A 27215-nucleotide genomic window follows, 5' to 3' on the forward strand; every position below is an offset into this window, starting at 1 on the left:
GAACAAATGACCAAACTTTCCATAATACTCAAAAGTGACAAATATCACAGTGAAGTCACATCATAAAAGAGGCTCAAGAAGAGCATTGCACTTGCTGTGACACAAAATTTGCCTGTGAGGGAAGACAAAAGAATATTAATAGCTTTTTGCTGTGTGCTTAATGAAATACTTCCCAGACTATTTACAAGCTCCTTTATTAAGGACAACAACATTTTTCCCGAGATCAATGACATAGTTTTAATGCAGAACACCTTATCAAGTGAAGTTTGTTCTATTTTTGTTGCTCTAGACAATAAAACCTACAATAGCAGTGATTCAAATATAAGCAATTTCTAGACATAAAATATGACTGCAACTATCATTCCAACAAATTACCTGCAAATGTGGCATGAATCACAAGCATAGTTTTTGATCTGAAGAACATACCAGTATAAATTCATTGTGTTGCAGTGGGATCTTAAACACAAAACGATTAAGAAGTAAGAGAAAGGACATCAGCAACAATCAGGTCACAAAGTTACCTTGGAGAACTTTATGTCAGTATTGATGTTATTTTTGTTTACCTGTCTCTCCTTTTGCTTCTTACAGTCAGGAAAGAGGAAATGAGGGACAATTTATTATGATTGTTTTACAAAATGTTTGGGAGTGATCATATGGAAGAGTCTACAGACTCTGTGACCATGTTTCAGCTAGAAGCATAGGAAAAAATGATGCTAAAGACAAAAAAGCACTAAACACAGGACTGAGGCTGGAAATAAGAGTAGAAAAAAAAAATGTAAAGACTTGCTAAAGATGTACAAGGAATCATTTATTTTCTTTCATCAGAATTCTCTCTCTTACAATAGTTTTGTTTTCCACTGGGCTTTATAGTGGGTCTTGAAATTTTTACTATCATACTTGCACAGAGCGTGTCAGTCCATCCTCAGTTAACGACCATTAAGTATCATAGTAGCAATATACTACTGCATGACAAAGTAATTCAGCTGAACTGTCACCATAAAAGCTGTCCTAAAATTCTTTGCAAGATGGCTGTCTGCAATATATCAGTTGCACAACAGGCATTTACAATTCCAGAGAATTTACAAAAGTACGAGAAAGCAATACAGGAGTATCTTTTTTTCTGTACTATTAATAGTAGTAACATGAAACTGTTTCAGTAAAGCCATTTGGCAGCTGTACTACCATACTCAAACCTGTGTTATTAGGTACTTTTCTTTATATTTAGTTGCTTGCTGTTAGCTAGCTTCCTTCTCAATTTCTTTCTTCTCCTAACCAAACTCATCTTTAAAGCTGAGTGACTCAGCTGCTTCACTGAAAAAAAAAAAAAAAGTGTCCCTGTCGTACATCTTGTCCTGTAAAAATAAACTATGAAGATAAATATTTCTATTTAATAAAAAGCTTCTTGAACGAAGAGGTTTTTGATTGGACTAATATCTTCCTCTCATTTAACAGGAAGCTATTCAATGTTTCTCATAATCTCCCCTCTTTCCATCCCCAAAATTTCCGACTTTCAAATTACATTGAGAATTTCCTTGTGGTTGCTAACAAGGTTGATCACAAGCCAGGACCTTATTCTTTGCACGCAGGAATACAGATTAGTTCAGTCTGCCTACGCAGGCAAGCACTGGTCAAGACTTTCACTTAATCTCCTGTGACGTGAATGAAGAAACACACTAAATTAGCTGTGTGGAATGATTGAATCACTACAGTCGAATGATCAAATGCCAGCACGGAGCTGCCATAGAAGCTCAGGCCACTAATGAGACTTTTCTGCTTTACTGAATCAGTTAGTTTGGGTTTCAGGTGGGTTTTTTTTTTTTAGCACTGTTCAGAAGCAGGAACTGAGCTCACCTGAAGAAAGAAGAAAATGCACTATTTCTGTTTGTTGCCTTTTAAATCAAATTCAATGCTTTTACAATAGGTACTAAGAGTTCACTTTTTCAACATGTTTCAAACTGCATCAGAAAACTGGATCATTTGCTTTTAATCTACTGGGGTAGCTGCTTGCAAAGCCGCTTTTTAATTTCACGTTGCCACAGAACAAACAGAACAAGCTGTTGCTTAATGTTAGCACAGAATGTAAGTACTTGAAAGTGCTTCTAGAGAAAGAAATTAAGATGCTAAAATAAGCACCATTTAATTCCAAGTGCTAAAGTTTTGCATAAGGGTATAATACTACAGAAATGAACAACCAAAATTTACAAAATAAAGAAAGGATGCATGTGAAAATGTTGAGAACCTAGTCTAGAACCTCTTGATAAAACATTTCATAGTGGAGCTTTTAACTCAACTTGGCTATGCAAAAACTGAAGCAACCCACAAGATTTAATCCCTTTTTAACATCGTGGCCAACTTGTATTTACAATCACCATGGAGATGTAGCCAAAAGGATTTCATTCCATTTGACTTAGCAATATCTGGGAGACAAATTGATGATTTTACCTTCTCCAAATTATCATAAATGCATTCACAAGTTCTTCAGTGCGTTATTTCAAGTTGATATGCTCACTCAGTAAACAAATCTCTCCCTTATAGAATTTCTTCTGAACATTAGTGAAAGAAACAGAGAGTGTTTCTCATTTAAGAACATCAGATATCAGGACAAATTATGATAAGTTAAATGCTCATGATGTGGAAAGAAGATTTTAATGCCATCCTTAAGGATATATCTGTGACTTTTTACAGAAGACACAGTAACTGCGGAAACTTCGTGCTTTAAAACATCAGAATTTTAAATGATCCAGTAAACCTCTTTCACTATTAGAAAGACCAGCACTTCAGTGACACTGAGCTAAACCTTAAATACATAATGAAACTCAGTTTAATTTGAAACACGGAAGATATGATATACTAAAACATGGAAGCCTGACTGGAACTCTGAAAGCCTTTAAATGCAACTGTGTTATTGGTGTGAAACGGCACATGAATCTGAGGCGGACTAGCCTGGTTCAAGGAGAGCAGGCTGATGGCAAATTTGTATCATCAGATCCCAGCTTCTGTTGCAAATGGGCATGACAGTTCCTATCTACTTTGCTAGTGATTGAGAGCTCCTTAGTGTAGCAATACTCATGAACTCTGCTAAATTTAATTTCTCTTTCTATTTGACAACCGGCAGGAAAGCACCCTGTCAGTCAGCTTTTAATAGCCATTACCTTCCACATTGCAAAAAGTCATTCTAGATTTTAATTCATTTTCCAAGGCTATTTCGGGAAACTTTCAAGATGGAATACATTAAACTAAGTGGAATAAACAGCCCTGAATTGTATATGAAGGTTTAGTATGGTAACAATAGGGAACTGGTGCCAACAAATGCACCACATTTTTGGGGGAGTGACTCAGAGAGGAAGTTAGGAAGTAAAGTTCTAGCATGACTGAACCCAAAATTAGCCCTATTTTGGATTTCTGGTTACACTTACTATTACCAGGAGTGGTGGCTCCTGTCCAGCCCAATCACCCAAGAGGTTTCCTTCCCATGGAAAGCAGGACGTGGCAAGAAGGGCAGAAGAGGCACTCCTTGTTCTCACCCAGCAGGGTGCTGGGACACAGCTGGAATGCCTTCCCGTATCTGGGAAATGAAGGAGCATTTCTACTACTAATTACAGCTTCTCACCTTCAAGCCACCACAGTCACTTTAACTGTACAATGTTTCAGTATTTGTTCCTCAGTATGAATGGCTTTTGCTCATCTTTTCCTTAGGCAATAGGCCGTTATTGAACACAAGACTTGGCATGGTAGACAGGAAATATAATCACAGTTTGCCAGAAACACAGTTCTCCAAAATTTGATACAACTTCCTTATTCAACCTTAGTGTTATATTCACTCTAAGTCTTTGATATTTTTATTACATACTGCATTGAACAGCATAAATCTGGTCAGCTTCGTAGTAAGAAATACCACGCTGAGAAGAGGTTTCTGTTCCGATGACATCACTGTTGTAGTGATATGAAAACTTAGTGAAATATATGCTCAAAATAACTGCATACTGTGCTTCGACTAAAACATGAAAAACATCCACCAGATGAAATTCAAGGCATCCATGACACGTATTTCCACAACTCTATCTTGATTTATAACAATTGAGGTTTTGACCTAAAATATTTGAGAGTTAAATGTGGCAAACCAGTTTGTTTTTTTTTTTGGGGGGGGTGTAAAAATTGTTCTACTGTAATCGACATACGCTGAAGTATTTTTAATTCAGACGTTCTATATAAACAGCAGAGATAATGTAAAATGAAGGATCTTCAGAATACAGGACTGCTACACCTAGAAGACTACGTTAGTTCAAGATCTTTCTGAGTTTCTCTTTAGAATAACTTTTTAAGTATGGCGACATAAACCTGAATCGTCTCAATGCTTTCCCTCTCAATCACTGGTTGTTTCTAGTGAAGCTTTATACAAGTGCAGCCCAGCAATGCCCAGTATTATTCCTTGCCTATCTCTGAAATATTACTGAGCATACTAGTATATGCAAAAAAGAACATAATAATATGCCAAAGAGACAAAAAGAGGGTAAATTGAAGTTTAGGATTTTATCACAAATAATATTTTAAAATATTTATTAAAAAATCAAAACTATACAAGTTTAATGCCTTTTAAAAGAGGAAATGCACTTAGTTGTTCAACTAGAAGAATGAAATTGACATAATCTGGGTTAATAGCCTATTTTTGTGAAGGTCTTATTTTATGACTGTGCAAATTACTTCTCATCTCTCTGCTCCACTTTTGCCCTCTATAAAATGGGATGGCAACCTCTTTTGTTGAAAAACAGAAGCATTGAGCTATAATTCTTTCAAGATGCAAAAGCACACACAGCCCTAAGAGATTCTTTTACAGCATGTCCTTTAGCACTTTTCTTTCTTTTTCAACTGGGATGTGTGAATGCTTTCCTAAACTACAACCTTGACAATCTTATGAGAAGAAACATTACTACATGCACATTTAATTTTTTTTTTAAATACCTAATCATATTTATATTCTCAGATCTTATAAGGTCAAAGAAACTAGCAGCTTTTCAACATAAACCTATTTCTGTAAAAGAATAAAATCTTTACAGCTTAGACTTGTAGTTTTGCTGAGTTTCTGGACTGCACAGTACAAATTAATACGGCACATATTGAGAAGTAAAAGTAGGCACAGGTGAAGAGCTCAAACTGCTTTTATAGGTCATGTGAGTTAACTGTATTCCTATTTCATGGCAACAACAGTAATATAGGAATGTCTGTAGAAATAACAGTAATTACAAATGATAGGTTCTAACAATGTAGCAGTTTTCCAATAATTTTGTGGCATACTTATGTAATCACATAAGTTAGCTCTTGTAGCTGTCTTTGCTGAAAAGTACATTTACTCAGTTACCTGAAGTATTTTATTTCTTCCTTATTCTGCACATTGTGAAATTTTATGTACTTGAACAAAGACGCCACCTACTTACATTTCTATACCTACTTTAATTTGTAGTAGTGTCCAGAGCTCTGGATTGTGGACGACAGCACTAACATAGCTGTCGTACATGAAGAAAGTCTAGTTTTAGTATCTAAATGTCAACAACTACTCTTGAAACCTCACAAATACAGAAACAATCCTGTTTCCCAAATAAGAAGGAAAGCCAAATGACTCAACTCTGAATCCTATCATGACCTAGAAGAAGGGAATTCCCAGCTCAGCTTGTCAAGCAGACTGACTGGTAATTCTTAATTTTTTGACTGACTTTTACTATTCTTTTCCTCGCTTCTCTCCCATATTAAGAACCTGGAGGAAACTTCCACGAATTTCCACACTGGTCATACCACAGGTTCACACAGTTCACTTAGACACCTGTTCTCATACCAGTTACTAGGAATAGATGCTATGTGATACACTTTACTTTTGTGTTGCATCACTGCAATCAAATATTTTATTTTCACTTTTAAAAAGGATTTTTAAACTACTTAAAAGTAGTGAATTTCACTTGCCTGTCTTCCTTGTCTTCTCTCTTCTTGAGACTATAGGGCTAAATTCACTTAACTTTTGTACTGAGAGAGCCTGGCTCAGGACTTGATGCTGCAGACTGTCAAGTGGGAGGTACATTAAAAGATTCATCTGGTCATCTCAAGAGATCCTTAAAACTGTGGCAGAATTACTGAAATCCTCTAATGGAATGTGATTGAATTTTAATTTGTACTATTACCAATTTCTCCAAGTACATTTAGAGATTATGTTCAAATAACAGCATTTGCATATGCCTTTATGCATTGCATCCAGAGAACTCTTGCCTTAGCTCAAACCTATTCCCTAAGCAGGTCTCCTTCTGCCTGGAAATACATGTTCTGCTTGGCTACACAGCATGGAAGGTAGGGAAAAATACCACTTCACCTTGTGGCCAGGGAAATGGGTGGAATTCTGTACAGAAGAAAATGAAAATAAATACTGTGATGACATTACAGTGCATCTCAGCATTTTAGCAATCCTTTTGATCTATTCCATATAAACCATACACAAATCTATTATAAATTCATATAAATCTATTCCATATACGACTTGAAAGAATAAATCCCATTCCTCTGACAGAACCTTGTGCACCTCATTGAGCACAAAGAATCAAGAACTGTGCCAGAGAACTGATAAACAACTTCACGCAAAATATGGTGAAATACAATCTCTGCAGTTGTATTCACTCTGCATTTTGCATAGCAGTGTGCTTGCAACTGCCACTTATGGCAGTCAATGGAAGCCTTTATTTGAAAAACTATGGTAGGATGCCAACAACTTTGAAAAACTCAGACCTGATTTTGCTTATATTTGAAATGGTCTCTTGCTCCTTGACAAGATTTAACACTAACCTTTTTGTATGTGAAGCATTTGTGTACAATGATGAATGTTCTTCACATAGTATGGAGAAGAGTGCAGGAAGAAAGTGAGCAGGGGAATCTGGACACAAGCAGAGAGGAGGTAAAATGAAGAATAGGAGCATGAAAAAAGCTGACAGTGGAAGCCAGGGTGGCTCAAAGGTTTGGAGAAGACTAAGGATCAAACAGAAAGCAGAAGCAAGAAATAGAGATGTGGAGTAGCAGGGAGAGATGAAAAGTTGCTTACTGGGCTATACTAACAAGCGTAGCCAGCAGGTTAAGGAAAGTGGTTCTTCCTCTCTATTTGGTACTTGTGAGATCACATCACGAGAACCACATCTTGTTTTGGGCTTCCCGGAAAGACATTAATATACCGGATCAAGTCCAGCAGAGAGCTACCAAGATGACTAGGGGCCTGGAGCAGATGACATACAAGGAGACTCTGAGGGAACTGCCTTCCTCAGTCTTCGGAAGAGAAGGCTAAGGATGGATATTACAACAGTATTCAACTAATCAGTGGGAAGGTGTAGAGAAGACAAAGACGGCTTCTCCTCAGTGGTGCTAAATGAAAAGTTGCAAAGCAACAGATAGAAGTTGTGACAAAGGATATTCCAATTAAATTTTAGGAAAAAAAATGTTAACCGTGGACATTGGTGGTCAAATCCTGCACTGGGTTTGCCCACAAAGGCTGTAGAATCTCCATTCTTGGAGACCCTTAAAACCTGCCTGTACAAAGCCCTGAGCAACCTACTCAAGCTTGGAAACTGACTCTATCTTTGAAGCTGGCCTCACTTTGAGGGCCAGACTATGTGGATCAGATGACTGCCAGAGGTCCTTTCCTACCTAACTTGTTCTGTGATTCTATGAATTTGAAATAAGGATTAGACCCCAAGGACACAAAGTTAGAAGACTGCAGATGAGTAGCCATAAGATCATACTCTACACAGCCTAAAAATGAAAATTTTCTAGAAACTCAAGACTTCTGCAACCAAATATCTGCAAAACTTCTTGACAAAACATGTGTCTCATCCCCCCTCTAGTGGCTAGTACACATAGGACAAGTCACTGCTAAAACCACCTTGTACACTCTAGTGGCAAGTACTTGGGAAGAGGAGTGAAAGATGTTTATCACCCACCTAGATATCAATACATTCTGACATCATGGAATTAGTGGGGTTTGTTTTCAATTCATTTTTTTTTTTTTAAAAAGTTAGAAAATGGCATATTGCTTATATACTGCTAATATTTAAGATCTTCCTCTGTCCCTAAAGCCACCTTAAATGTGCTTTTTCCTGATTTCGAACTTGTTTTTTCTTCTGTTTTCAAATGCTTTTTGCATGTTCTATATTTATGCATGTATGAACATGCATCTATATATATGATTATATCTCTGTGTATGTGCATCATTTTTGTGACTGTATATAGATTTACATTTATGTGCATATTGTCTTAATGGACTAAGTTGATAAAGCATTTCCATGATCCATTTCTTCAGACAAGGTCGCCTAAAGTCATCTTTTACATCTATGAATGAATAAAAATGTCTAAGCTTCAAAGATACTTGTGCAATTACTAATTATGTCAAAGAAGTTCATGTATTCAGATCAGAGAAAAATACATCATGCTTCTATGCCTAAGCAGGAAAGGAGGTATGTACAATAAATATTATTTAAAAATTAGGTTTACATGCCTTGGTCAAGAATTTTAAGAAATGTGGCATAATCTACTGCAACTTAAAGAGAAAACATAAAGAAAACAATAAAAACAAGATTAAACTGCTTATAAGTGGAAATACTACAAAAGTATTTACTTACAGAGCTACTGTTCACTGGTCATATTTGACATATGTCAAATGGTGAAGGAAATACAGAAATACCATTGATGCTAATCATGCAAATATGATTCTCATAGCCAGGACAAATAAAGAAGTCAAAATGAGACATTTAAAATATTATTCACAAAAAAATTATGTCTAGCTACTGGGTAGAGGGATCTGAATTTTCACACAGATGGGAGAACAAGAGAATGTTTGACAAATATTTTAATGATAGTAAATGAAATTAAATCATTATAGTTCATAGAAAATTATATTACTGAGGAAAAGATGGAATTGGTGATAACTTTTACCATAGTTTCGGCTATGGTAAGACAACCAACATTCTCAGACTGCTTGGCCTCTAGTGTACCGAAAACATCTTTCTTTGCATCTGACCAGCAACAGTAATACAGCACCTACCATACAGCATATCAAATACCAGTTCTTCACTCGATAAGCTAGACATGCCTACGTGCAGCTCTTTTGTACAGGTACGTGATATACAGGCCGCAGCTACCATGTATGCCAACCACGTGCAGAGTGGGGCCATGGACATTTCGTTCGGTAGCAGAGAGAGACAACCTGTTATAACCAAGGGGACAGAAAGCACTTGTTTCCACAGCATGGAATGAAAAAGCATTTTTGACCACCTGCCAGTTCTGATAGCTCTATTCTCCTACCTCCAACAGATGCTATTAATATTTCACAGTACCAAAAAATGTACTAGGCATTACAGGGAAAACAGTAAAAACCGCATACGGTGTCCAGAAGTTTAAACAATCCAAGTTACACCTCTCACTACAGATAATGGTATTTAACAATAGGGTGGGGAAAGGCTGCAGGTGGATACAATTTACAAAAGTAGCCTTATAGGGCAATGTCTTTATCAGGCTGCTTTTGAAACTACATGCATTAATCAATTGTTCTAAATGTATCTGGGTTATTTCCTTTACAGACGCAACAAAATATGCCATTCTTGGTCAGACAGTGATGCCCAGGTACATCTACAGTTCAGTCTTGCACATCTGAAAGAAATGTGGAAATACAGCTTAAATTGGTATCACTAATCTTGGAACTTGGCATTTGGTCCAAGCTGGGATCCCTTAATAGAAAATGGAGAGAAACAGGCATCTCTATATCCTCTAAATTGTGAAAGTACTTTAAAATGGGAAGAATCATACTTTGTGATCTCACCACTGCCTACAGAGACACCTTAAGCAACTAACTTTGACCAGACACTTAGTTCTTAGCTCTAGTTAAATAAAATCTTCACTTTTTTCAGACTTCAGATTTAGATACAGATATTGGATTAATCAAGATAGAACTGGTTTAGCACCAGCTAAAAAAAGGATAAATAGGCTACGCTATGAGCATGTGAAAAGCCCCAAAGAAAAGCATATGAATCAATCCTGTTTTAACAGTCGTAACAGCATGCCAGAACTCCAGTTACAAAAACTGATGGAAATTTAGTAACGCCAATGCAATGCTGGTGATTGCCAAGGAAAGGGACACCTTTTTCATACTGCTACAGATACCAGGAAAAGACATGGATTGGGAAAAAAAGAACAAAGAAAACTGATGAATAATTACTAATCTAACCAGAACAAAAACATATTCACTAAACAATATGGCATCCTCAGCAAGCACCTCAGAAGATATAATGCATGAAAGTAATTTTTCAGGTGTGCTGAAAAAAGAAACAGAGCATCCTTAAGGCAAAAAGTTTATGTAACAGGGCACAAACTGAGGAGTCACGTTCTACAGAGAAGCACTTCCTCTAAGATTTGTTCTTGCATTTTTCTCCTAAAATTGCACAATTTTCCTTAAGTTTTACAGTTCCAGGATACAAAATGAAACAAAATGATTCAGATGATAATTGGCTGAGTCACAGACTGTTAAATATTTGAGGATATGAAAAATGGTTCTTTTCCATAAAGGATGATGGCCAATTTAAATACCATATTTTTAGGTTCTGAAATACAGTTCCATTAACAATTGTTTATTGAAAAATAACTTGTACTCTTCCATGGACTGATCCTGACCATTTGTATTACATAGTTCAGGATCTGCTTGGACATCGTCGGGGTAAGATATATTTGCTAAACCAATCCCTTGCAGCTGGAACTTCTCCAGCTCTCACTGACTTGGCTAATTAGTGCACTGGATACTATTTATCAAGCCTTTCAGTAAAATGAGCTTGCCTGACCAAATGATACAAAATGAAAAACGGTGTGTGTGGCGAGTCACTACACTACTTTGCTCTGAAGTACTGGTTTAGGAAATACAAGTGAAAAAGCAAATCTGCCTGTGAATTCACTTCATCAGTTTGTGAGGTTTCAATAACACACCAGTAATATGTCTTCCCAAATGACTTGCTACTGAGCTTTGTCAATTTAGTGACCCAATGTGGGATTTAAAAAATGCTGTGTAACTATCAGCATAATAATATCCTATAAATAAGTTCAACTAAAATATGGTGTTATCTGTAGTAAAAATGCCTAAAAGGAAAAAAGCGAAGGGCACAGAATGGAAAAGATAAGTCACTTCCAAGTGTGACTTAATGAACAGAAATACTGAAAAACATCTTTTTTAAACAATGAAATTTAAGATAATGATGAGAAAAAAAACAAAACTGGATTTCATTTCATGCTCTTCCATATCGATGAATAATTGTCTGAGTCTCCCTTGTGGAAAAATGATACAACTAATAAAATGATTCATAGCACTAAACAATATTCCTTAGCAAACACCATGTACGTTAGCAGGAGTCCTAGAGAAAAATGTTTCTTTGGAAGATTTATTATTGTGAGATTATGGTAAGATGATCTGGATGGCTCAGTGTATGAAATCTTGTCATCCTGGCAGAAGTACTTCGTTCTTCCAAGAGGCAGATGCACATTTGAAAGCAGGCAATAGAGCTCAAATTCTGAAGCTGCAGAGATAGAGCCTGCACAGGTGCACATTGACTTGGCAATAGGCAGTAAAGCAGCAGTAAGTGCATACCATTAACCCCACACCAAGAAATACACGCTGGCATGAGCAGTGGAAGAGGTCCACTTATTTTTATTGAATTGAAGGAGCCAATGCAATAGCAATAGCAAAGCATGTGTATGGGGAGGTAAGGGAAGGAAGAAAAGAATGCACTCTGACATTTTTAGTATGGCTGTTAGAGGTTTTTTTACCTAAAGAAAAAGAATCTTTTCCTATGACCAGTATCAACATATGAGAAAATAACTAAAGGAAAAGCAATCTTGCTGAGCAAATTGCACATACAGTATAAAGCACATGACCTTAAAAATAAAGTTTTTGAGGATCAGATTCTCAAACTACCCCATGAAAATATTTCCTATCTATCCCCTTGAAACAGATGGATTAAAAAATAACAACATAAGCTATATCTTGAGTAGTATCTGTCAGAGCTCCAAAGGTCATATAATTGACTATATGAACAGTTACATATACTGGTTCAGTTTAGATTGCATCATCATAAAAAAAAAAATCAGAAAACCCAGTGGGTGATAAATGTTTTTACATGACCCATGAGGCAAACCAGATGGCCTAATGACTTAAGCAGTGAGCCCACCTCCAAGTCTCTGGGTGACACTGAAAGGAAATCCAGCCACCAGCTGGATTACTAGCCAGTGTGGTTCACAGACAGCAGCTGCTGCCTTCCCTGTCCCTTCTCTGCCTTGTTTTCCCCCAAAGACTCCATATATGAAGTAGGATTCACACGGCAGACCATCACCCGACTGTAGGCACATCAGGCAACATGAGAAAGGGGGGAGCACATTGCCGAGGCACAGCTTGCAAGGAGCACCTTTCTACCAGAGCTCTTTTGACAGCGCAGTCGCAGCACAAACAGCGCAGCCTCCCTCCAGCCCAGGAGCCTGTGTGGCAGACCACGTACCAGGCTGAGCACCTTGGGCTAACACACAAGATCTCAGAGCCAGAGACTAGCTATGACTGCAGAGACACTGCAGGTATTCGAAGCATAGCTCTAGCTGCAGCCCTCAGTCCATCTTCCAAGCCTCCAGCTTCTTGCCCATAGAGACGCTGGGGAAAAGGAGCCGTACAAGGAGTTATGCAGGTCATAAGACAAGAGCTTAGAGGCGGAGGCAGTTCTGGAGCATTGGCAACCTGGTACGAGTACAGCTTGTACGTTAGGGATGAGAAGCAGGGCAGGCAATAGAAAGCTAGAGCAGCCGGAAGGTGGGAGGACATGGAGTTGGTTGAAGAAGCAGAAATATGGAATGAAGGAGTGGGACTCAGGCAGGAATAGTGGAAGATCCTATTTCAGATAGCTATAGGGAATCCATCAGGAAGCTGTGGCTCAAACACATTGCAGCATGGCTTCAAGATCCAGAAAGTCTGGCAACCCTTACTCTGTACTTTTGACTATAAAGTTATTCTTTTCTCTCCATGTCACTTGCTCCTGCATTAAACTGTTCTCCCCTTGCCTCACCCTGCTTTGCAACCCACATATCCTCCCAGCCCCACTACGCTTAGAATACCTTTTGCATACAAATAGGGAATACACTCTCCAAGGGCTTACATACCATATCTTTCTGTAGTATCAAATAAAATGCAAAACCAAGATTGCAAATTCAAACTATGGAAGTGGAACAGTGAAGGAATCAGGATCCATAGATAACCCCAAGATCCTGTGTGCTCATCATTATCATGGCAGGCGGCAGAGGAACACCACTCTGAAGTGGAACTGTAAACTTGTTTGACTTCATTATGTGCCGTGCACGCGCACCACATGGGCCCAAAATCTACAGACAGTCCTACCATACAATTTAATTAATTTCAATGGGATTTAAGTGAATATTGTTCATTAGTCTGTCATCTGTGTTTCAGGAATTACCCAGGTGTACCATGTGGTAACCATAAAGCCCCAAATGCCAATATGTTTAAATGACTGGTGCTATCTTAATTATTGCTATTAACGTCAGTGCAACATCACAGTGGTAACCTTCCAATACAGTTAAGAGAAACACAGGCTAAAACCCCAGTGCTCAGGCTTACTTTCTGTATCTGAGGGAAGTAATGATTAAAATCCTTTTGAAGATCACCATCAAAGCCTATTTCGTTATTGATTTATAGTGAATGTTAATAATTAAACAGCTGGCATATTTCTCAGCTTCCTCTCATTGAGACCCAATAAAAGGTAATCTATTTATATTCCACTCAAGATCTCTAGTGGTTCTTTACTACCTCAGTATCCAGTAAATACTCACTAATCTTGTTATGGAGCAGGACTAATATTTCACTTGAATTGGTAGGAAAATGGCTGCTTTAGCTCCCAACAATAGCTGTTGCTGAATCTGTAAAGTGGGAAGGAATCTGCGTAACATGCGAAGAAGCTACCCAATCTCTTAAACAGCTTCCTTTAAACAGGAGTTGGACCTGATTCATGAAAAAAATGTGTATGTTCAGTGGGTGGTAACTTTGATGTAGTCCTTTTATGTATATAAGGGTTAGCCAGAGTGTCTGAATAAAAAAGGAAGCCAATCTGCTTTTATTCAGACATAGCACCATGTGGGCTGAATGTGAAAAACAGAAATGGTATATTAAATGCAATTCAGAGAAGAGACTCATTTTCTTGTTAGTACAAATTATGGGAATAGGAGCCCAGCTGAAGTGTGTAACACAATGATATGAATCAGTGATGACTGTAAATGTGGGTCTCGGAACAAAACTTGTTTTTCCTCTAGCCAAGGATTATGGTGACTTTGTTTGTTTCTACCGTCCTCACAGAAGAGCTGGAAACACCTGTGAGAGAAGTGACCAATACCCAGTGATGTTCCAGCCCTTCCCACACTCCTCCTTCCCAATGCTGGCACAGTATGTGTAAGATTGCCCTTAAAATCTGATCATTCAAGGGTCTGCAATAATTGTGACATTAAAACTGAACCATGTTTAATATCAAAGGTATGTTCCTCCTTCAGCCTGTATGTCCTTGTTTATCCCCGTTCTGGGGCAGAACGCCAGGGGACCAATTGCAGTAGAAAATTCGTGTACTTTTCCTAGATGAAATTTACATTTGTAACTCACCACACATCTCATAAAAGGAACAGCTGCTTAAAATTGAAAATCAAGCCATCAGTTTCTGCCAGATTAAAAAGAAAAAAAAAAAAAGCAGCAGCAATTTAAGTCACATTTAAAGTTCACAGGGGTTACTGCATTTTATTAAAACATGTCCAATATGAAGCACCTTCATCATTAAAAATCCATTGCTGCAAAAGAAAGAATTCTTTTACAGGGATAAGATTTTAGAACAGCTTCCTGATCATTTTGTAATTGGATTTCTAGAAAAACACCACTGAAAAGGATCCAAAAAACTTCAGATTGCTGTACAAATTATTTTTTTCTCTTTCCATGAAGAAGTGGAAATGAAGAAGACAACCATGAAGAAGTGGTCTTCATAAATTGATCAAGCCCGTATCACCTAGGAGATTGAACTCTCTTACAGAGTTTCTATCTTTCAAACCCCTTCAACAAGTCTTTGCCTGTAGCATTTTTAACAAAGCCGCTTGTATGACACAAGCGTTTGAAAAAGAACGAGACAGTAAATAATTTTACTATAATTCAGAAAGGGCAAAATATTTGCAGGAAGCAGATCAACAATTTATGGCTGTACGAGTGGACTGCCAGTATCGCAAGCATGATTTAGACTGTGTCTGTTACATAAATGACTGATGGATTTGGGTTTAAAATTACAATTTGCAGTTTATCCTGCACACAAAATTGCAATCCAGTTCTACCCTTTTCTTTCAAAAAGCGATCTTTTCATCAACTTTATTGAAGCAAGAGCTCAAGACATGAAGACACACGCCACTTGTGGGGGGCCTGTGACAAACTGCAGTACATAAAAGCATACTCAGGCTAGTAATACTCTATGCGTGATACTCACTTGGCACACGTAATTTCATCTAGCCACATTAAGACAAGATGTATCACCACTTTTCCAGTGGCTAGAAAAGGCACCCAGACAGTAGCTCAGATTGCATACACAGTTTTCAGACAGCTAAAATGTCCAAATCAAATGGAGAAATGAATCTTGTTTGCAATTACTAAGAGCACTGCACTCATTCATAGCCAAACACGATCTGCTACAGGCTTCTCAGGACCACTCACTATTCTGAGTACTTACTTGGGGTCTCCAGCCTGCACTGAAACTCATGATGTTCAAAGCTGTCACTTAACTAGATTAATGTCACCTTGCACCTACCTACATCGCCACCCCATGTTTGACAGAAGTGTAGCCGTGCCTTTCAGAAGAGTTGTCAGATAGGCAAAACAGTGAAATTAATTTATCGACCCTTGGGTAAAGCTTCATCTTCAAGGAAATACAAAGTTGTTTTGCCTTGGTTTTATTCATCCTGTGTTTGCATTAAAATACGCAGTTTCTTTCAGCACTCTAAACTAGTGAGTGAACCAAGAAAAGCCATATACTTACATAGCTACAGTGTAAACATCACAAACTAAACTAAAGCCAAACTACTACTGAGTTACAGAGTGTCCCTGTTGGCTTGAAAGTATTTCAGCTTATACATACCAGCTTCTTAGGTTTATTACTTTCCATCAATTTTGCCTAAGGCCATTAAGTATGCCTTCTGGTCTGTAACAGACTTGATTCATCATGTCACACAGGGATCTTTATCGTGTTAACAACTTTACTGCCAATATCTGGAATTCTGGCAAGCAGAAATATAGGGGATAAATAATAACAATAACACAAAATTTGAGACCTTTAAAGCAATACACAGAATTGTACTTCCATGTCAAATTCCTCCACTCTATGTGACAGGCTGAAAACTATACTGGTGAAAGCTTTTCACCAAATCAACTGACATGGGTTATTCTACAAAAAACACGGGATGCTCTATTTCATTAATACTCTCAACAGTTCCCTTAAAAGAATCCTGTTGGCATATGGTATTTTGGGGAAATAGGGTCATGGGGGAGGGAACTTCTCCTCTCCTGAGCCCCATAAATCAATCTCCCAAGATATAGGCAGGCCGAAGGCAATTATGGCCATTTACATGAAAAGCCAACACTTACGTAGAGTATCTCAGTTTCTATGGCAGCACAGTTCCTATAGAACACAGCTCTCCAAGTTCACCGGTATCCCTGTGTGCAGCCATTTCCTTTAACAGCAAATTTCCCCTCAATACATGCCAGACAGTGTAAATTAACGCTGACCCCACCATTGGTGGAGCAAATAGTGAGGTGCTGGGGAACACTCTTGGTATGAATGGCCAGTGGCTACCACCACTGCCTCCTGGCCTCCCTCCTGCCCCTCGCTGGCATCCTCACCAGGACCACCAAGGGCTTGCCAGGCAAGCAGCGGGAAGGGAAAACCATGCCAAAGAGCACACTTTCCCTTTATGTCCTGCCGCCTTCTCCTCCTCCTCCGAGTGAACTGAAAAATCCATCACGCAGAAAATTAAGATGGAAAAGACTGAAATCACTGCTGCCTTCGCTGTTGCTAAGATTACGCGATAGAAACATTCCCTAGATAATGGGATTTGTCAGCATCAGCTGAAAAAAATGCCTACTGTGTGATATTAAGAAATCAACTACCCCTATAAACAGGAAGTGGCTGACGTTATTTTTCAGTTAATTCAATGCCTGAAGCAAAGCCATATATTATTGTTAACTACATAGATAACTGGAGTGCTTATACAGAGTTTACTTAAATTTTACATTGCAATTAAAGTGTCTGCTTTATGCAGACACCTGTTTAATCTTCTCAATACTACCTTACCCCATTCCTAGGAAGAATTATAAGATTTGCATATTACTACTGGAACACCTAATTGCAGCCAATAAAAGAGAATATATTCTCTAGGGTATCAGAAAGTATCCTGTACGTTTATTAAAAATTAAATGTATTAATGTATAAAAATACATTACTTCAGTTGAAAGCCCAATAGGAATGGTATTTTTATAGGGTGAAAAAGAAAATACCTGCTTAGGACAAGAATACACCTCACCAAAAAAATTAAAAATTTCTTTATGGAAGTTAAGTATCACATCATTATGTGACAGTTTTCCCTTCTGATACTGAGAGCGCCTTAGATTGGCAGGAGACTTGGAAGTTTTGATTAACAGCCTACTGGAGCTCTTGGCAATGTGCCTGGGTGTTTCAGATTACTGCTGCTATAGAAACTCCCCTGGGTGACTACGCTGCTTTTCTTTTTCTCACATTTCTAAAATGTTGGTCTTCAATTTTTTTTTTTTTGTCCTTTTGCAGTTTGCTTCACTTAGTAGCAACTGCTGCACTACTGTTCTACTCTCGCTCAGTGAATAGCACAGCTACACAAACAGCTATCATTACAGATAACAGGCATCATAAAAGAGTTCGCCATATGCCTCGTCAGCTGGCCAAACTGATGACACAATTCTTTTACAGCAGTCTGGATAGGTCATAGGAGGGATATACATTTCAGGAAGCTGGCAATTCATTAGCGTTTCTCTGAGTGTAATACTAGTTAGCATACTTTTAAGGACTGATTATATATGGGCTTAATATTAGCTTAATTTTAAATTACTATTTAAAAATTGTAATTCCAAAATAGCCAAGAGAGAATGAGGTACTGACTAAAAAAACAGACAAAAAGAATTTATTTTTGTATGACGTTCCCTCCTTTCAGTTCAATTTTTCAATTCTCTTTCTTTCTTCCCCTCTCAGGATAATCCAAATTATACTAACATGGAGAATGAGGTATCTCTTTTTCCAGCACCACCAACAGACTTTAGTGGGAGCAGGAGCAGGACCACAAGCACTTCCATTGCTACTTAATGGAAAAGAGTACAAAATAGTGAAGCAGCGTAGAGTGTAGTGCCTGACTGCTGCCCTGAGCATCTGACCAGGATGTGTCACATTACGCCAGCTACACAAAAAGCCTGTCCAGGCCATCATCAGCGAAGTGACTTCATCTTCTGCACACACCAGTCCACCCATGCACACAGATGCAATTGTGGTCCCAGGAAGCCTGGGGTTTAGCAAGCATGGACATAGACACTACGCCGAGTCCGGTCCGTGGGCACTGCACAATACGTGCACTCAGGTTCCCGCACTCGCTCCCCTGAGAGAAGGGCAGCCAACACTAGGCTAATCCCTGCCATTTTTTCCTGGTGCCCCGCCTGCCAGAGACCGCTTGCAAAGGGAACAGGCTGCAAGTGAGATAAACTGGTTCAGCAGTGACGATGTATTTCTTGGCATCTTACCTGTGCACATACGGACAAAGTCTGATCTAATGGGGCATAGCAGGGCCGTACGGCTCCTGCGTCAATGGATCAATGGATGAGCTGCCTCCATCAGAATAGCTCGTGCAGCTCACACATTGCTCCGAGGGCTCTCAGGAAAAGAAGGATATCGGGAGACTACTACAAGAGGAATGAACAGTCCTCAACCAAGCTCAGGAGAGATGCCAAGTGCCCTTCCTGAAAGGAGAGGCCCAAACACGGTGCAAAACCTACATGTGCAGATGACTGACATGTGGCAATAAAGAAATCATCTGAGTCAGATAAGTCACATTGGTATGTGGAAATCCTCGCATGGGAGATTTTTTTGTTAGCTAGATGGCTGCCCAATCTGTGTGGGCTCAAAGCAGGTGAACTGATGAGTAACTTCAGCTCTCAAGAAGGTCCATGAAAGCAGCCTCCAGAGAGTAAATAACATCTTGCAAATGGGTTCAAAGCAAGTGAGTGATTTAAAATACAGCTACACAAAATGTACTTTTGCATTCTTCTTTCAAAGTAATGCCATCAGAGACTGGATTACACCGGGCCTCACCTGTGTGGAAGATCAGCAGCTTTTTATTTTGTCCTCCAGAACTTAAAATTACTACATGCAAAACAAGTTTCTAGAACCATGGTTTTGAAAAGAGCCTTCTAAATATTGCTATAGCTTTCATATCCATTTCATATCTGCCTGAGCTTGCTGAGAGCCTGAAGACAGAGACACAGATAAGTGTAAATAATCTCTACTATTTACAGACAGTATTCAAGTTAAACCCAATCAGAATAATTCAGAAATTGATTTTTTTATCTACTTCACTGATCAAAGCTTACAAAGAAATGGAGCATTGGATCATTAAGGTCCTTAGTGGTTGCTAGAGTTATTATGAGAAAGAAGGTTTACTGTTATGATTGCAAATCTGACAAACATACAAATACAAAAATCTGAGAAACATACAAATAATCAAAACTTATCTAAAAAAGAGAAACTATAGAAACATCCTCAAGTAAGTTAAGGTAAAAGTAAGAGCCAGAAGCGTTTCAGAAAAAAAACCCAACCAAATCCAACCAACAAACATTCACACAATTCTAAGGAGATGCCTCTTATGCTACATAGCTCCCTTGGAAATCCAATTTATCTCCCTCTTGTCCTTTCACTAGTATGCACAAAACTGTGTAAGTTGGCGGCAATCTCTAGAGCTCGTCTGGTCCAAGAATTCATCTGAAAGCAAGTCCAGCCAAGTTCTGCATACCTTCAAGGATGGAGATCCCACAGCCTCTCGGGACATTTGCTCCAGTGATTTTACCCCTGGTAATTTCCCTCCACTCCTACTACTTAGTCGGAATTTCCTGTGTTTCATTTTGTCTGTGGCTTCTGGTCCTTTCACTACACACCCCTGAAAAGGGTCTGGCCCTGTTGCGTCTGTATGCCCCAGGTACCTGAAGACAGCAATAAGACCTTCCGTCAGCCACCTCTTCAACGCTGAACAAATCCAGTTCTCTCAGCCTTACCTTGCACAACATCAGATATGCTCCAGCCCCATGACCATCTTGGTAGCTCTCTGGTGGACTCGACCCAGCACGTCAATGTATTTCTTTTACTGGGAAACCCCAAACTGGTCATAGTTCTCCCAACGTGATCTCATTTAGTGACAAAGAGGGGAACGACCTGCTGGTTATGCTTGCTATCATTGCCTAGGACATGACTGCCTGTCTTTGCTGCAAGGGCACACTGCAGACTCACGCACAACTTGTTGTCCATGAACACCTCTAGCAGCTACAAAGCTGCTTTCTAGCCAGTTGGCCTCCCAGTCTGTGCTGTTGCACGGGGTTATCCCAGCCCAGACAGAGGACTCCGCATTTACTTCTGCAATAAAACAAGAGGCAGCATTTACAGTCTTTGAGTGGAGACTGAGTTATTTCAGCCTTCTCCAGACCACTCAGCTTTGAAGGAATATCACTACATGTTGCCATCTATTCTTTTACAGGATAGGGGAGAAAAATGGCCAGAGGAAACTAGGAACTTTTACTGCAATCACTAATACAAAATTTAGAAGAAAGGGTCCAAGTTCTAAACATACAGTATAAAACAAAGCTATAAAACTAAAGTAAAATAATATAAAGAAATATTACGCATTACTGCTAAAATATCCCACTGTGTTTTATTTATGGTTCAAATCTTAAAAAAGGCAGCCTATGTAATACTTAGCAGCAGTACTTTCCAGGAAGAATATATTGAATTTTTAAAATATTCAGGAAGAAAACATTTAAATATATTTTCATGAGGAAAAAAGCAATAGACATCAAGAGCAGACTCAGAGCACTTTTAGAGTCTCATATTTTCTACTTTTCTCCTTCACATTTCCAGTCCCCAAATAATTTTATATCACAGCTCACTTCTGAATCAGAAAAAAATGGGAGAATCCATCTCAGGACTCATAACATTCCTTCCACTGCGGCTGAGGTTTATCATTTGCACAAATGTGAAGAAAATACACAATATCAGCATATGAGGGCCTAAACATGCCATTATCCCACAGCATCCACAATACCCAATAATCTGATGATCAAGGAAAGAGGAATGACAAATAAGAATCTGCTGCTGCACCACCATCTTTCATTGCAAAGAATCAGTCTTTCCCGATGCTTGAACCACCTAGACTAGAATGATTTATGTGAGACCAGGAGTTACCAAAGAAATGGGGAGATAACATTATAGTGAATTACTAGAAACAGTAATAGTCCAATATTCAGGAGGTATTTAAGGAAATTCATGGGACAACTGACTACAAGATATTAACATCTCCAAAGAGAACTGGAGATGGTGTGCTCTGCTTTCTCTCCCGCATATGTCATTAACCATTTCAAATGCTGTGCCATAGCAGTGGTGTCTCTGCTCCTTGTTTGCAGAGTCACCATACACCACTGAAACACTGTATTTCCACATACTCCTGAAAAAATGCTGCCTCCCTGCTCCTCCTTGCAAGGGAACTGTGGCTACAGAATAACAATTTACCTCTCCATTTTTCTCTTCCCTTTTCCTTCTTTTTCCTTCCACCCTCCAATCTGGTTATTTTTGGACTGCCAGTTGGGATTATTGCTCTTTTTCCCTGCTAAAATAAAAACAAACAACAGTTACACTTCAGATTCTGGGCTTAAGCATGAAATCTGTCTCCAACATTAAACAGTCACATTTTCTTGCCTGAGGTGCAATGCTATCTCCTATGACACTGACTAAAGCAAGCCTTGCAACTAAAGGCAAACTCTGCTTCTGGATTTGCATGTGCAGTTTTCTGACTTCTCTGGTAACTACCTATCCATAATCCTGAGCAGAATTATGCCCTGAGAATTCAGCACTGGCTGATATTTGCCTAGTCTTACAGCATGAAAGATAGCCTTTCTGAACTGAACTACAACAACAATTTGGAATAGACACAGCTAAATTAGAATATTTATAGCCTAAAGCACCCTTTCTGTTCGACACATCTTCTTCATTTCCGACCACCTTTTATTACATTTTGCTTTTTTTCCAAGCACCTTGAAGCTTACTACTTGCAGATGGTACATTTGTAAGGAATTTAGCATCTACAAAATAATAGTCAACATAATAGTGTCAATTTCTCACCTCTAAATGAAGGTCTGAAGTAGAGAAAACATTATGCTTTTCCAGGAAGTAAAGAAAAAGATTCCCCCCACCCCAATCTCATAATGTCACACATGAAGTCCCAGCTGAAATTAGTCTCAAGGTTTTTAATGTGTGCAGTATCAGACATTCCCCAAATTAAACCAAAATACCAACAAGTGTTATTCAAATGCTCATTTCCCTTCTCTTTTTCTGTATCAAAATACTTTCAACTATAAGAAGAGTTTTCCAGTACCAGAAAAAAAAAAAAATCCATTTTATTGTGTAAAATTCAATATGGCAAACAGCTGACAGGAACTGAAAGGAGAAGAGACTAAGCATTTCAGAAAAAATCATTGCTTTTCCACTCTGGACAAGAGGCCAACGTGTGTATACTTCAGTTTTCCTGCTTTCCATACGCTGGTTATAAAGAGATAAAATGAGTGGAGTTCTGAGTTGTCCAAGATGCAAACTGGGTGTGCTGCCTTCCCTTCTGCAAGGCAGAGCCACACTGTCCTTCAAGAAAAGTTATGGGCTACTATCTGACAAAAATACTTTTTTATTTTCAGGGTAGTAGGCAAAATGAAACCAACATACAATAGATTTTAAACTGCCTGAGTCTCAAGGGAATCACGGGAATGAGAACTGCTTAAGAAGAAGGCGGAAAAGACAAACATGCTGACAACACACTGGAAGAGGAAGAGAAAATCTAACAAACATCATGAAGTACAGGAATGACCCCTCACCTTTCTGAAAGAGATTCTGCTAATAAAGCACCTGACTCAGCAACTTAGAAAAGACAACCTCTTTCAAGAAAGAGGAGTACAAAAACTATACATAAAAATTATCCAGTTACAGTAGGGTCTCTTCACAGTCCAGATGAGGACTTTCTGACAGAACATAGCAACAAAGCAAGAGGCTCAAAGTTTTAGACTTCCAGCTGTTAACCTGAAAAATATCTACAGTGTTACTGGAAACACTTTTTAAACTACCATTATCAGCTAATGTGAATGAATAGCAGGAAGTGACCTACACTGTTTGACTGAGTTTTCCTGGAAAATAAATGCCATTACATGCGCAGAGCTGTTAGTAAGCACTCAGCAAGCAGATTGATTAGGAAGGAATTTTCACTATTTTAGTGACTTTGAACACCAGATTTAATGCAGTCAACCTTAGGAATACATGTAATTCCTTTTCACAGGCATTTCGCGGGCCTTCGAAGCACTATCATATCCCCTTAGACGTAACATAGCCTTTCTTTCCTGAAGTATATACATCATTTTAGCAACTACAGTCTGACATATAACTCTACATAAATGAATACTTGCAGATTTTGACATGTTATAAAACATTTTGCTTGCTCAATTTATTTATTCCTGGCATATGAATACTAAACACTTACCTAGTGATGCTCCCTCTTCTCCCTTGATGGCAGTTATGTTACAGTGAGGTCCACAGCCATATTACACTGAAGTATTCAGCCCAACTATCTAGCTAAGTATCTGGTATAATATTCCAGCTTGGTGTAAATGTAAATGTCAACTCTGTGTTCTCCACCTGTGCTTTCAAAGGGTCAGTTAAATAAAAGGTCACACAGCTGTTACCATATTTGAAGTTTATGAAAAGTTTGTATCTTCAATTGAGCTAACACAAGAATCTTAATTCCTAGGTTTACAAGACTGGCATCCACATTTGGATATCCTCAACATGTCTTAAGCTCATCAAAAATGATCCCTTTCGACTTTACCACTGCTATCAGAAAATTAAGTTGGTATTTATAACTAGACCTGAAGGTGTGCCTGTATCGGACAATGGGGCAGTTATCTGTCACCTGAGCCACAAATCCACACGGCACAGTTCAGTGCTGCTGTACAAGCAATGGTTGAAGTCTCTGGAAGCAGCATGGCTGCCTTGGTAGGACTTGTTAGCTCAGGCACCAAACTGCATGAAAGAACTCATGTCTCACCAGTTCTGTTTCCAGTCATGACAGTGTAAGCATCTGCTCAGCCAGTGTTTGTAACTCTACTCCAGAAAGCTTAATCAGTTAGTCTCTCCTTTTTCTCCTACTTTCTTAGGGTTAATCAAAACAGAGAATTGATTTAGCTTCAGATACTAAGGTATTTTTTCAGTAGAGAATAGCAAGACAAAGATCTCTGAATCGTAGCCAACTAGTTCCTCAAGCAGGCACCTATAACATGCAAGTGAGCTGGCAATATTGCCATGAACAAAAAAGCAATGTATATATCCATCACTGCTACACTGCGATTAAGTGCCCAAATTTAGGGATCAAAAATAAATCAAAAGCAAACACAGAGCTTACTGAGACTAATAAATTATTAGAACTCCCCAAAATAACTTCAGAGAAGTTTAGTAAAACAAGGTCTGAAAAGGTACGGGACACCACACTGTTGCTTCTGTAAGCTTACTGTGCCCTCTGTTGATCATTATAATACTCTTTACAACTACATGATGACACATGTTTTCCCAATGACCCTGTCTTGTTCAGGACAGTCTGTGGCTGCCTATTCAATGAAACATAACTGCACAGGCAAAGAGCATGAAGTCTACAGTACCCTTTCCCTATTTTATGCTGAACCTGGAAAAATGCAGAATGAACAGGGCAAGAGATTACAGAAAGAAAAGGACTGTTTAATGCTTAAAACTGCTGAATACTCCACCCAAAACCCCTGCATTCTTTATAACTACAGAATTCCTACATGCTATCAAATTAGAGCAAATAAAATCAACCAAACTTTCCAGAGGTGGTCACTACATTAGTGTTTCTCATCTCAAGGGTGTCTTGAGCAAGAATTTTAATATAATTTGTCAAAGTGCTCAGAACTGAGGACACAATGGAACCAACAGCAGCATTGCTTTGACTATGCGATGCTGAATAATTTGGAACACAATGGACCTACAAATCATTTACACAAGCACTCCAGTATTGTTACAGACATACAAATACAACCGGAATATAATTCTTATGCCTCAGATCCATAGGCCTAAACACCATGTTCACTTATCTGCATTGAAATGGCCATACGTGATACATGTTTTTCTTCCTGAAAGTACTTTGTAAGGGAAAGAGGGGTCTGAATAGCTTTCCAAAATGTATTCTCACCCCTGTTGAGTTCCCTGAGGAAGTAAAGGAGGTGAGAATTTTACTTCCTGATACGACACGAACAGGCACACAATTTTCTCCTGTGTGTCCTGGAAAATAATTGAAGCACACCACTTTCTAAAAGTATTTATAGAATTTTGATTGTTACCCAATGGTTTCTGCCAGTTTTTCCAACAGTTCAAAGTATCATCATGAACCTTTGGTATAGTTTCTTTCACATTCAGTTGGGTAGCCCTCTCTGTTCAGGCTTAACAACTACTACAAATGCAAGCTTCCTTATTCACCTTCCCATCAGAAACTCTGCTGGTTGTAGTTCAGACATAAACTGTGGTGACTGATATGCTGTAGAAGAGTCCACTAATACAATTAAAAAAGCTGCCTGAATTTCTCCACTGGTCTTCTCACACATCTGTCTGGTGGAAGGGTAGATCTGACCATTATTAATAACATGCTGACGTTTCAAGTTTTGTGAAAACGTTTCAGAAGTTAGCTGCATACAAAGACATTCTGTATGCTGTTGAAGATATATTTCTTTGCTGTCACCCAGTGCCAACATTCCCTTTTGGATCTGTCTGTGTTGCAAAACATCTTTTCACTGATGTCTTACATACATGTCTTACCTTTTGCTGGAAGTTTCTGCACTTCGTGGATTGGTGTTTTGCTTCATCTTTCACAGTTTCCAGTTGTGAACTTTACATTTACACAATAGGGTGTATTTGCTCCAACTGCTTTTTCATGAACGTCTCTCTGGGACTGTCTTCTGTCTAATGCTGTCATCTTGCAGACATTCATTTGCAGTTATGTGAACCTTCAACTTTGCTACAGTATCTGCTGAGTCTAAATTACTCCGTGCTGATGATAAAATGGTGCTTCTTTTGCCAAAGCCTTTTCTTAGTCTCCTATTAGTTTTTAACAGTCAGATGTCAATTCATATCCTTTCACAACGCTACAAACACTTACATAAAATCTTCCATTTTCCCTACAATTCTGTCTCTTCCAGATATATTGTTCTTTTTTTCCCTATGAACATGCATTAAAGTGTTTTTCTCACTTTGCTGAGCAGACATTTTTCATATTGTAGTTAGTGAGCTCCTTTCTCTAGAAATTCCCATTTAGCCTTTCTCATGACTTCAAAACCAGAAAGCCTATCGTCACTCCAAAGCAAGGACATACAAGATGATGGAAACACTTTCACAATCTCAAAAGCCTTGTACACTGCTACCTTGCATGCAAGAATAAAAAGTTTGTTGATGCACTGTCAATTTTAGAAAAGACTTACTCTTCATCAAAACTGTTCCTCAAGCAACAGTTTATTGAACTAGATCCACTCAAAAGACTGAAGTGACAATAATATACACATCAACTACATTCCCAGAGTACAATTATTGTGCATATATTCAACAGGACTTTGAAACGAGGCAGCAGAGATCTGAACACAGAAAATGTATCTGATAAAAAGCAGAGGACTAAAATATCCACTTTTGGAATTAAGTATTTTAAATCAAATGTTGTATAGGATTTGCAATATATGCCATACTATTATGGAGGCCAAACCACAGTTCTTCATTCTCCCTCTGACT

At 38.5% G+C, this 27215-nt stretch overlaps 1 protein-coding gene across 7 annotated transcripts in view; it reads right to left on the reverse strand.

The window, feature by feature from the left end:
- Positions 1-27215, reverse strand: part of DLGAP1 (DLG associated protein 1) — a 430969-nt gene that overhangs the window by 297190 nt on the left and 106564 nt on the right. For 2 of the 7 annotated variants that reach the window (XM_087755752.1, XM_087755716.1), the window contains exon 3: positions 21909-22005. The exons of the other annotated variants lie outside the window; for them this stretch is intronic. The gene's annotated coding sequence lies outside the window, so the exon portion shown is untranslated. The remainder of the gene's footprint in view (positions 1-21908; positions 22006-27215) is intronic. 7 annotated transcript variants of the gene reach the window in all.

This window comes from Nipponia nippon, unplaced genomic scaffold (genome assembly GCF_047370975.1).
Source record: "Nipponia nippon isolate SJK-2023a ecotype South Korea unplaced genomic scaffold, ASM4737097v1 scaffold_1, whole genome shotgun sequence".
Classification (NCBI taxonomy): domain Eukaryota; kingdom Metazoa; phylum Chordata; class Aves; order Pelecaniformes; family Threskiornithidae; genus Nipponia; species Nipponia nippon.